This window comes from Octodon degus, unplaced genomic scaffold (genome assembly GCF_000260255.1).
Source record: "Octodon degus isolate 3935 unplaced genomic scaffold, OctDeg1.0 scaffold00108, whole genome shotgun sequence".
Lineage (NCBI taxonomy): Eukaryota > Metazoa > Chordata > Mammalia > Rodentia > Octodontidae > Octodon > Octodon degus.
The window spans coordinates 4,234,521-4,241,373 of NW_004524684.1; positions in this window are offsets into that span (position 1 = coordinate 4,234,521).

A 6,853-nucleotide genomic window follows, 5' to 3' on the forward strand; every position below is an offset into this window, starting at 1 on the left:
GCTCAGCCACGATGTTACCAGCAGTGAGAGGCCTTCCCAGCCCCCAGGCAGCACGCTGCCATGCTGTGGGAATTCCAGCTCCACGAGCTAAGTAAGCTTCTAGTCTATGAAAACTACTCAGAATACTGATTGTTCTAGGGCGCACTGTAAATTTTTTTTAAGAGGAGTATGGGTTGAGATTTAAAAAATGATTTTCTTAAAATGCAAACAGTGAAGTCTTGATGAAGCCAAGCCATCATCAGGGTGCCCTGTGTACTGCACTGGAGTACCTTCCGCGCCAGGACGGCACGGGGCAGAGTGCGGCGGAAAGAAAGGATAAGAGACAAGTGCACCTGCTGCCTTCCTTCCCTTGCTCTTTCAGTTAGCAAATATCTATTCCCCAGTGCTCTATGCCAGCCAACAGCCTGCGCACACGACAATGAGTGAGACTCCTATCTCTCAGAGTCCTACATTATAATGGCAGCAACAAATATGGTGGTGTATACTTCAATTTATAACATTATATAATCATAAATGCTATGAAAACATAACAGATCTAGTATCCATAAGTCTCGGAAAAAAAACCATAGGCACGGAGCACTTCAGCAAAAGCAGGGCTAATGTGGAGAATCTAAATGAATGCCAAGGGAGCTCTCTCTCTCTCTCTCTCTCTGTCTCTCTCTCTCTCTCTCTCTCTCTCTCTCTCTCTCTCCCTCCCTCCATCCCTCTCTCCCCCCCCCCTTTTTTGACAGGATACTGCTGCGTAGACAAGACTGTCCCCACCTCCTGCCTCTGCCTCTTGGGTGCTGGGACACAGGCAAAGGCCCCACGGATCCGTTTCCCTGAGCAGTCAGCTGCACCACCCAGTGCTCACTGCAGCAAGCTCCGCGCTGTGCATCCAGGGCTGGCTCGCCCGCCCCTAAATTGCTGGCCTCTCGCCGGGTCTCCCTAAGGGCCTGAGCCTGCCCTGGATCTGCAGGGCGGCCAGATCCCTGCTTCTCTCCGTGGGAGACCCCGCCAGAAGCTCTGGGGCTGCAGAGCTCTGGGAAGTCTGCCAAAGGTGCTGCTGGAGCGCCCGTTTCCCCGGCTCGTCTCGAGCAGTCCTGCCAGGCCTGCCGGAGAAATGCAATTGCCTTGTACAACTAAACTGTCAGTAAACAGGGAAAAATAGCAAAACAAAACATAAAAAAAAGACACCCCCCCCCCCCGAATTCTGCTTCCAGGAGACCTAGTGCGAGTCACGGCGATGATCCTTACATGCGGATTGTGGTGAAATTTCAGTTTTATGTGAAAGGGAACAAAAGCCAAAGCGTGAGAGCGAATTCAGACGGTCAGTGTATGTGGAACTCGCGAGAAACGTGTGCTGGGAACTCCATGAGTGCTAGATTTTCCATTGTAATAATTACTTTAAAAACTGGATTTGATGCAAGGAAGAGTTACACACAGAACCTTGTAGCACTTTTTAGTAACAATCTTTATAAACTTTTCCTGGTCACCATAGAGGAAAATCTTTATTCATGCAGAAAGATGAACAATCACTGCACTGCACTTTTATAATGATTCAACACTTTAGAACTATTGAAATTACACAGAGGAGAGCGGATGCGTCTTGGGACTTTAATGTTAGGTGAAATAAAGTGACACACAGCCAAAAGAGAGCAGGCTTCCCCGGATGAGAAACCCAAGTATACATACTGAGCGGAATAAAGTCAGAACACAGGAGGCAGTGAGCCGCATCCTTCTCAAGGGAGAAGGAGACCAAGAGATGGAGGAAGGGAAGGAAAAAGAATGAATGAGCCTCCTGCATGTGGACCAAGCCCACACGAGGAATGTAACCAGGATAGACGCCAACCAACATGGAGCCTTTAAAGTGGTGCATACACAGCAATCTGTCGATACTCCATAGTCGTGGACAGTGAGGTCTGTGGTTGTCCCTGGGTAGTCCTTGTTTCTCTTGTGATTCTTCCCCGACAGCTTTTGCAACGCTCCGCAGGCCTGAGCACTCCCCTGCCGCGCTGCTCAGCTAGCCTGGATGCACCCTCGAGCTGAGGAAGGGTTCTCAGAAACGGGCGGAGAGGCCACAGTGCGGGCAGCTGAGGCCTGAGGCCTGCAGGACGGTCCAGGAGCTGCTGGTTCTTGCGTGTTCTGTTGCCTAGATTTAAGGATTTTTTTTTCTTCTTTTTCTTAAATTATTATATTTTTGTTAGTAGAAATTTATGTTTTCTCCTTAGAGGCTTCAGAACTTGGAAATTCTTCTTTAATATTCTTATTTTCATGGAAATCAGTTACTGGCATTAGTTGAGTGAGAATGTGTTCTCTTTCTAACTGGACATAATTGGGAACAATGGCTATATTATCGAAGCTTTGAAATGTCACATTGGAGGATAATGTGCCCAGCGTCTGGCTTGGGGAACTACGGTTGACTTTGTAGAGCCAGCATTTCCAGGCCTTCTTGGAAAAACTGCCCTAGTCCCTGAGTTAGAGGGTTCCTAGCTTCATAAGTGAATAAGGAAATTTGACTTCCTGGCCAACGAAGGAATTTTGCAACTTTTGGAGAAGCAGAAGACAGGAAACCAACACAAGTCCACAGGACACAAGAGAAGTTCTATGAAAATTTTGTAGCATGGCCTCCTAGCCTCAAGAAGGCTTTAGAAAGTCTTACGATTCCTTAAATATAACAAAGTAAACTCAAAAAATATTGTGGTTCATTACATTTTTGTTGTACATATGTAAACAATCAGAGCAAAACTACTGAGATTTGACATATTTTGTAAACAAGAATAAAAACAGGGGTGATGATAGAGATAAATTTTGTTTTAGTGGAAAATTACAGAGCACATTCATGAGTTTTTAATTCTTCTAGACTCATCTCATACACAGTTATAATTCTTTAACCAAAGTAACCAAAGTTTCCCATTTTTCTCCCTCTCTTCTGACACTGAGGACCAAAGCTGCTCTTTCCTGGAGGCCCTGACTAGAAGGAGGACACAGGTATAAATGGAAGAAGTGCACAGGGCAAGTCTTGCAGAGCAAAGCACAGGCTGCTCTGGTGACACCACCCAGAGAGCTCGCCAGCCCGACTTCATCAACAAGGCCACCATGGGGGCACAGCAGGTCTCCAGCACATTCCAGCCACCACCGTGAGCCCTGGACCTAGTGGATTCTCAACCAACTTTCTGTGTCCTTAGACACTGAATTCTCAGCCACTCATCTTTGTTTTCCATAGCAATTCCAGCCATTGAATGCCTGATTGTTAGCACCATCCCATAGTATCCTTTCCTCCAATTCCAACAGGTGCTTTAGACAACTCCTCATCAATAAAAGAACTGAGAAGTGGACTTCTATTTTCTGAAGGAAAGAATGACTTTTCCACAACTCAACTTTAGTCAGGCTTCTCTGAGCCCAACTAGGCCTCATCTTTGAGGGTTTCTCCCAGCAGCCTAAGTTAGCAAGCATCCTGCCGGGGCAGTTCAGACAGGACCCTTCTGCCCTGTTTCTTCTTAATACTTTTTCCATCCACTGACCATCAACCCACTATTTTTCTATAAACTTTTTTTCCCTGTATTCAGAATTGAGTCTAATTCTATACTGAAGTGTCTTCCCCTAGTAGTTATGAATAAAATTCCATGTTTGCTACTTTATTTTTGAACTCTATTCTCTCTTTGACAAAGGGAACCATGTGTATAACAAGACCAAGGAGACTTCCTAGGAGGGATCATTCTACTCTTGGATTGTGCAAAATCTCTAGCTCCTGTCTCAGAAAAAGAAGTGTAGAACTATGAATAGCGTGCGATGTTCTGTTTTCTGGCTTTTGGTAGATATCTTTGGTTTTGATTGAACTAAGTTGGAAGGAAGATGTGCCATGCATCTTTTAGTTTCAGAGTTTGTTTTAGGGTTAATTCCACTCTTCTCTGTGTAAAGGAGAAGCTGAATGCAAAGAGATTCAAGTGCTTTTATTTGGAGGCAGCCAAGAACAGTTACAGAAACCAATAAAAGCTCATGTGACAGTGAAGATGTTGAGTGAGATTGTGCAAAGTGAGTTCTGGGCCTGATGGACGCAGAGGGCACGTGATTATTGTGCAGCTCAGCGGCACTTTCCCAGCATCCAGAGCTCAGGCACAGAATGACAATTACTCGGTTGAGAAGCATGTGGAGAATGTCGGGTGCGTGTGAAAGTTTACAGTGTTCCTGCTGCTGTCCATGGAGTCCTGCCAGTGGAATCTGAGTGGCTAGGACTGCGAGGAGAATTCCAGGAAAGGCGGCTCTAGGAAGGTGAAAGTGCAAATGTGAAAGCCCCGGATGTAAGGGCACTCGCATTTAGAGCGGGGACTTCTGAATATTTCTGTAATTGGAATGAAAGCAGGAAATCGAGCTTTCAGGGAGGGCCGCATCCCTGCTTGTAAGAAGAGAAGCTCCAGTGAGCAAGCAGGGCCCTCCTGACGCAGTCTTTCCATCAGTATCTACTTAAATGAGAATGGAAGGCACGTAGACACTACTCTCCAGTTCGCCCTGTTCTCTTCTGAATGACAAGTGTAGGAACTGCTATTGTCCTGCATTCCCTCTATAACTACAGGACAGACTCAGTTATAAGTACACTGTTCTCTGCTACGATTGCCTTGGTCACCACAGAGAACATTACCTCACATAGTACTAGAGGAGTGTCAGGGGAGATATGGTCACCTTGTCGTTTCTGTGAACAAAATATTCTGGCTTTTGATTATTTCTTTTTTTTTCCTGTATTTTTTAGGGAAAGGTCTACAGGGTGTTCAGGGTCTCACTACTAGATCAGATTCCTAGTGGGCCGCCTGTTTATAGCCTCCCACAAGCTGGGATTACAGGTGCACGCCACCATGCCCAGTCTTAATCGCAGTCTCAGTGTGCTCTGGGGGCAGGGCCAGAACAGCAGGCCAGGGATCGAACTCCCAGCCTCTGTGCCTATTTTCAGGAGCTTTAATCCGCTGAGCTATTCGGCTGGCCTTTTGATTGTTTCCTTTAAATAAAATTTTCTACTTGTGAGGGTTCATGCAGGCAGATATGTGTAAACATTTCTGGTGTGTATACTCCATCTTTTCCCATCTGTAGTAGCTGGAATTTTCTTATACATTGAAAAAAAAATAGAAAGAAAGAAAGAAAGAAAGAAAGAAAGAAAGAAAGAAAGAAAAAAGAAAGAAAGAAAGAAAGAAAGAAAGAAAGAAAGAAAGAAAGAAAGAAAACTTGATAATGGTATTTATATTTCACAAAAAATGCATATTCATTAGAAAAACAGCAGAAAGGAAAATTAGCAATGATAAAAACATTCAGAAAAAGAATATGTTAATGACATAAAGACTTCATAATTCTTACACATACATAAGTAGAAAGTATGGGTTTGAGTTTTAAAATGAAACAAAATCTGGTTACTATAACTCATTTCTGTACTATAAATATTTTAAGAATTCTTTGTCAGTTTACATTTGTCTTCTGTCTCACTAATACACAGAATTTAAACGTGTGAACTTACCAGGTTTTCCTGTCCAATAACTATGCATGGGTATTAGGATTGTTTCTAAGTTTTCACTCATAGTATCAATCTATAGTGACAGTTTTCTTAAGGTATCCTTGTCAATATGTGCAATCATTTCTTTTTAGTATTGAAAGTAGAAATTCTTGATCAAATTATGTAAATATTTTAAACTTTTTGTTGTCTATGCTGTTAAATTCTCCTTCAGAAGCTTTGTAACAGTTCTCCATGTTGGGAGAAGGGAAGCCCAAGACAGGTCTAGGGTAGAACGGTCGACGTTGCCCACACATTTCAACTGCACTGTTAGGCCGGTTCCTTTTATTCAACCATGAGATTTAGAGTTCTTTTACAAAATCCTTTCACTAATCATATATTTAACATGGCAAACACACCACACAAGTGCCATTCACATGTAAGAATTGAAGGAAAACATCTATAAACACACTTGTTAAATGTGTTGCTTCAAAGAAGAAATCAAATCATGTAAGACAAACACTTTGGACATATAAAAATAAGAATATTTTTGAGGATAAAAGGAATGTAACTAAACTCATTTTTAGCTTTCAAATATGAGTCATTTGGCTTGCATTAGGATTAACAGGAGAGAAACATTTCCGTGGACAATGCATAGCTTTGCTCATAATTTTAGCTGAAAGCCAAACAGAGATTAAAAACTCAACTGCTCAGTGCACATATGTGAAAATTTTTGTGACAATTTAACCAAGGGAAGATCAAATAGATGGAGTCTGAAATTAGAAAACCAAGTGCCTACCATTCTGTATAGTAGCATTAATAAAGCTGATGTGTGGTGTTTTAAAGAGGCACCGACATTTATTCTTTCCTGTTTCTGCATTGCTTTTCTGTACTAGAAAGTCAGAGGTACTCCTGTGAGATATAAAATTTAGTGACAAGAACTGAAAGTATCGTAGACAGCTAAACTAGACAAAAATATTAGAATCAGACTCACAGGACTGCGTTCTCAGGGGTGTCAAAGCAAACCATGAGGACAGCTGGTGGTGGCGCATGCCTGGAATCCCAGGACTTGGGAGGCCGAGGCACGAGGATCGCCTTGAGTTTCAGGTCAGCTTAGGCTAGATAGTCAGATCAAGCTCAGCCTGTACTACACAGTGAGACGCTGTCTCCAACATACCAAACAAACAAGCCTGAAATCACATTACAACTGTGTCTGGAGGTGAATCTGTTGGAGGCCAGGCCTCAAGATAAAATACTCAGGCTTATGCTCCTCCTGAGGAGTGAACGATAAATTAACATGAAAACACCATTAGCGTCTTCCTGAAAAGGTCCTTGTTCTCTCCCTGTGCACTTGCTGCGTGACCAGCTTTCCCACTCACCAATACTGCTTAAGAGGCTGAG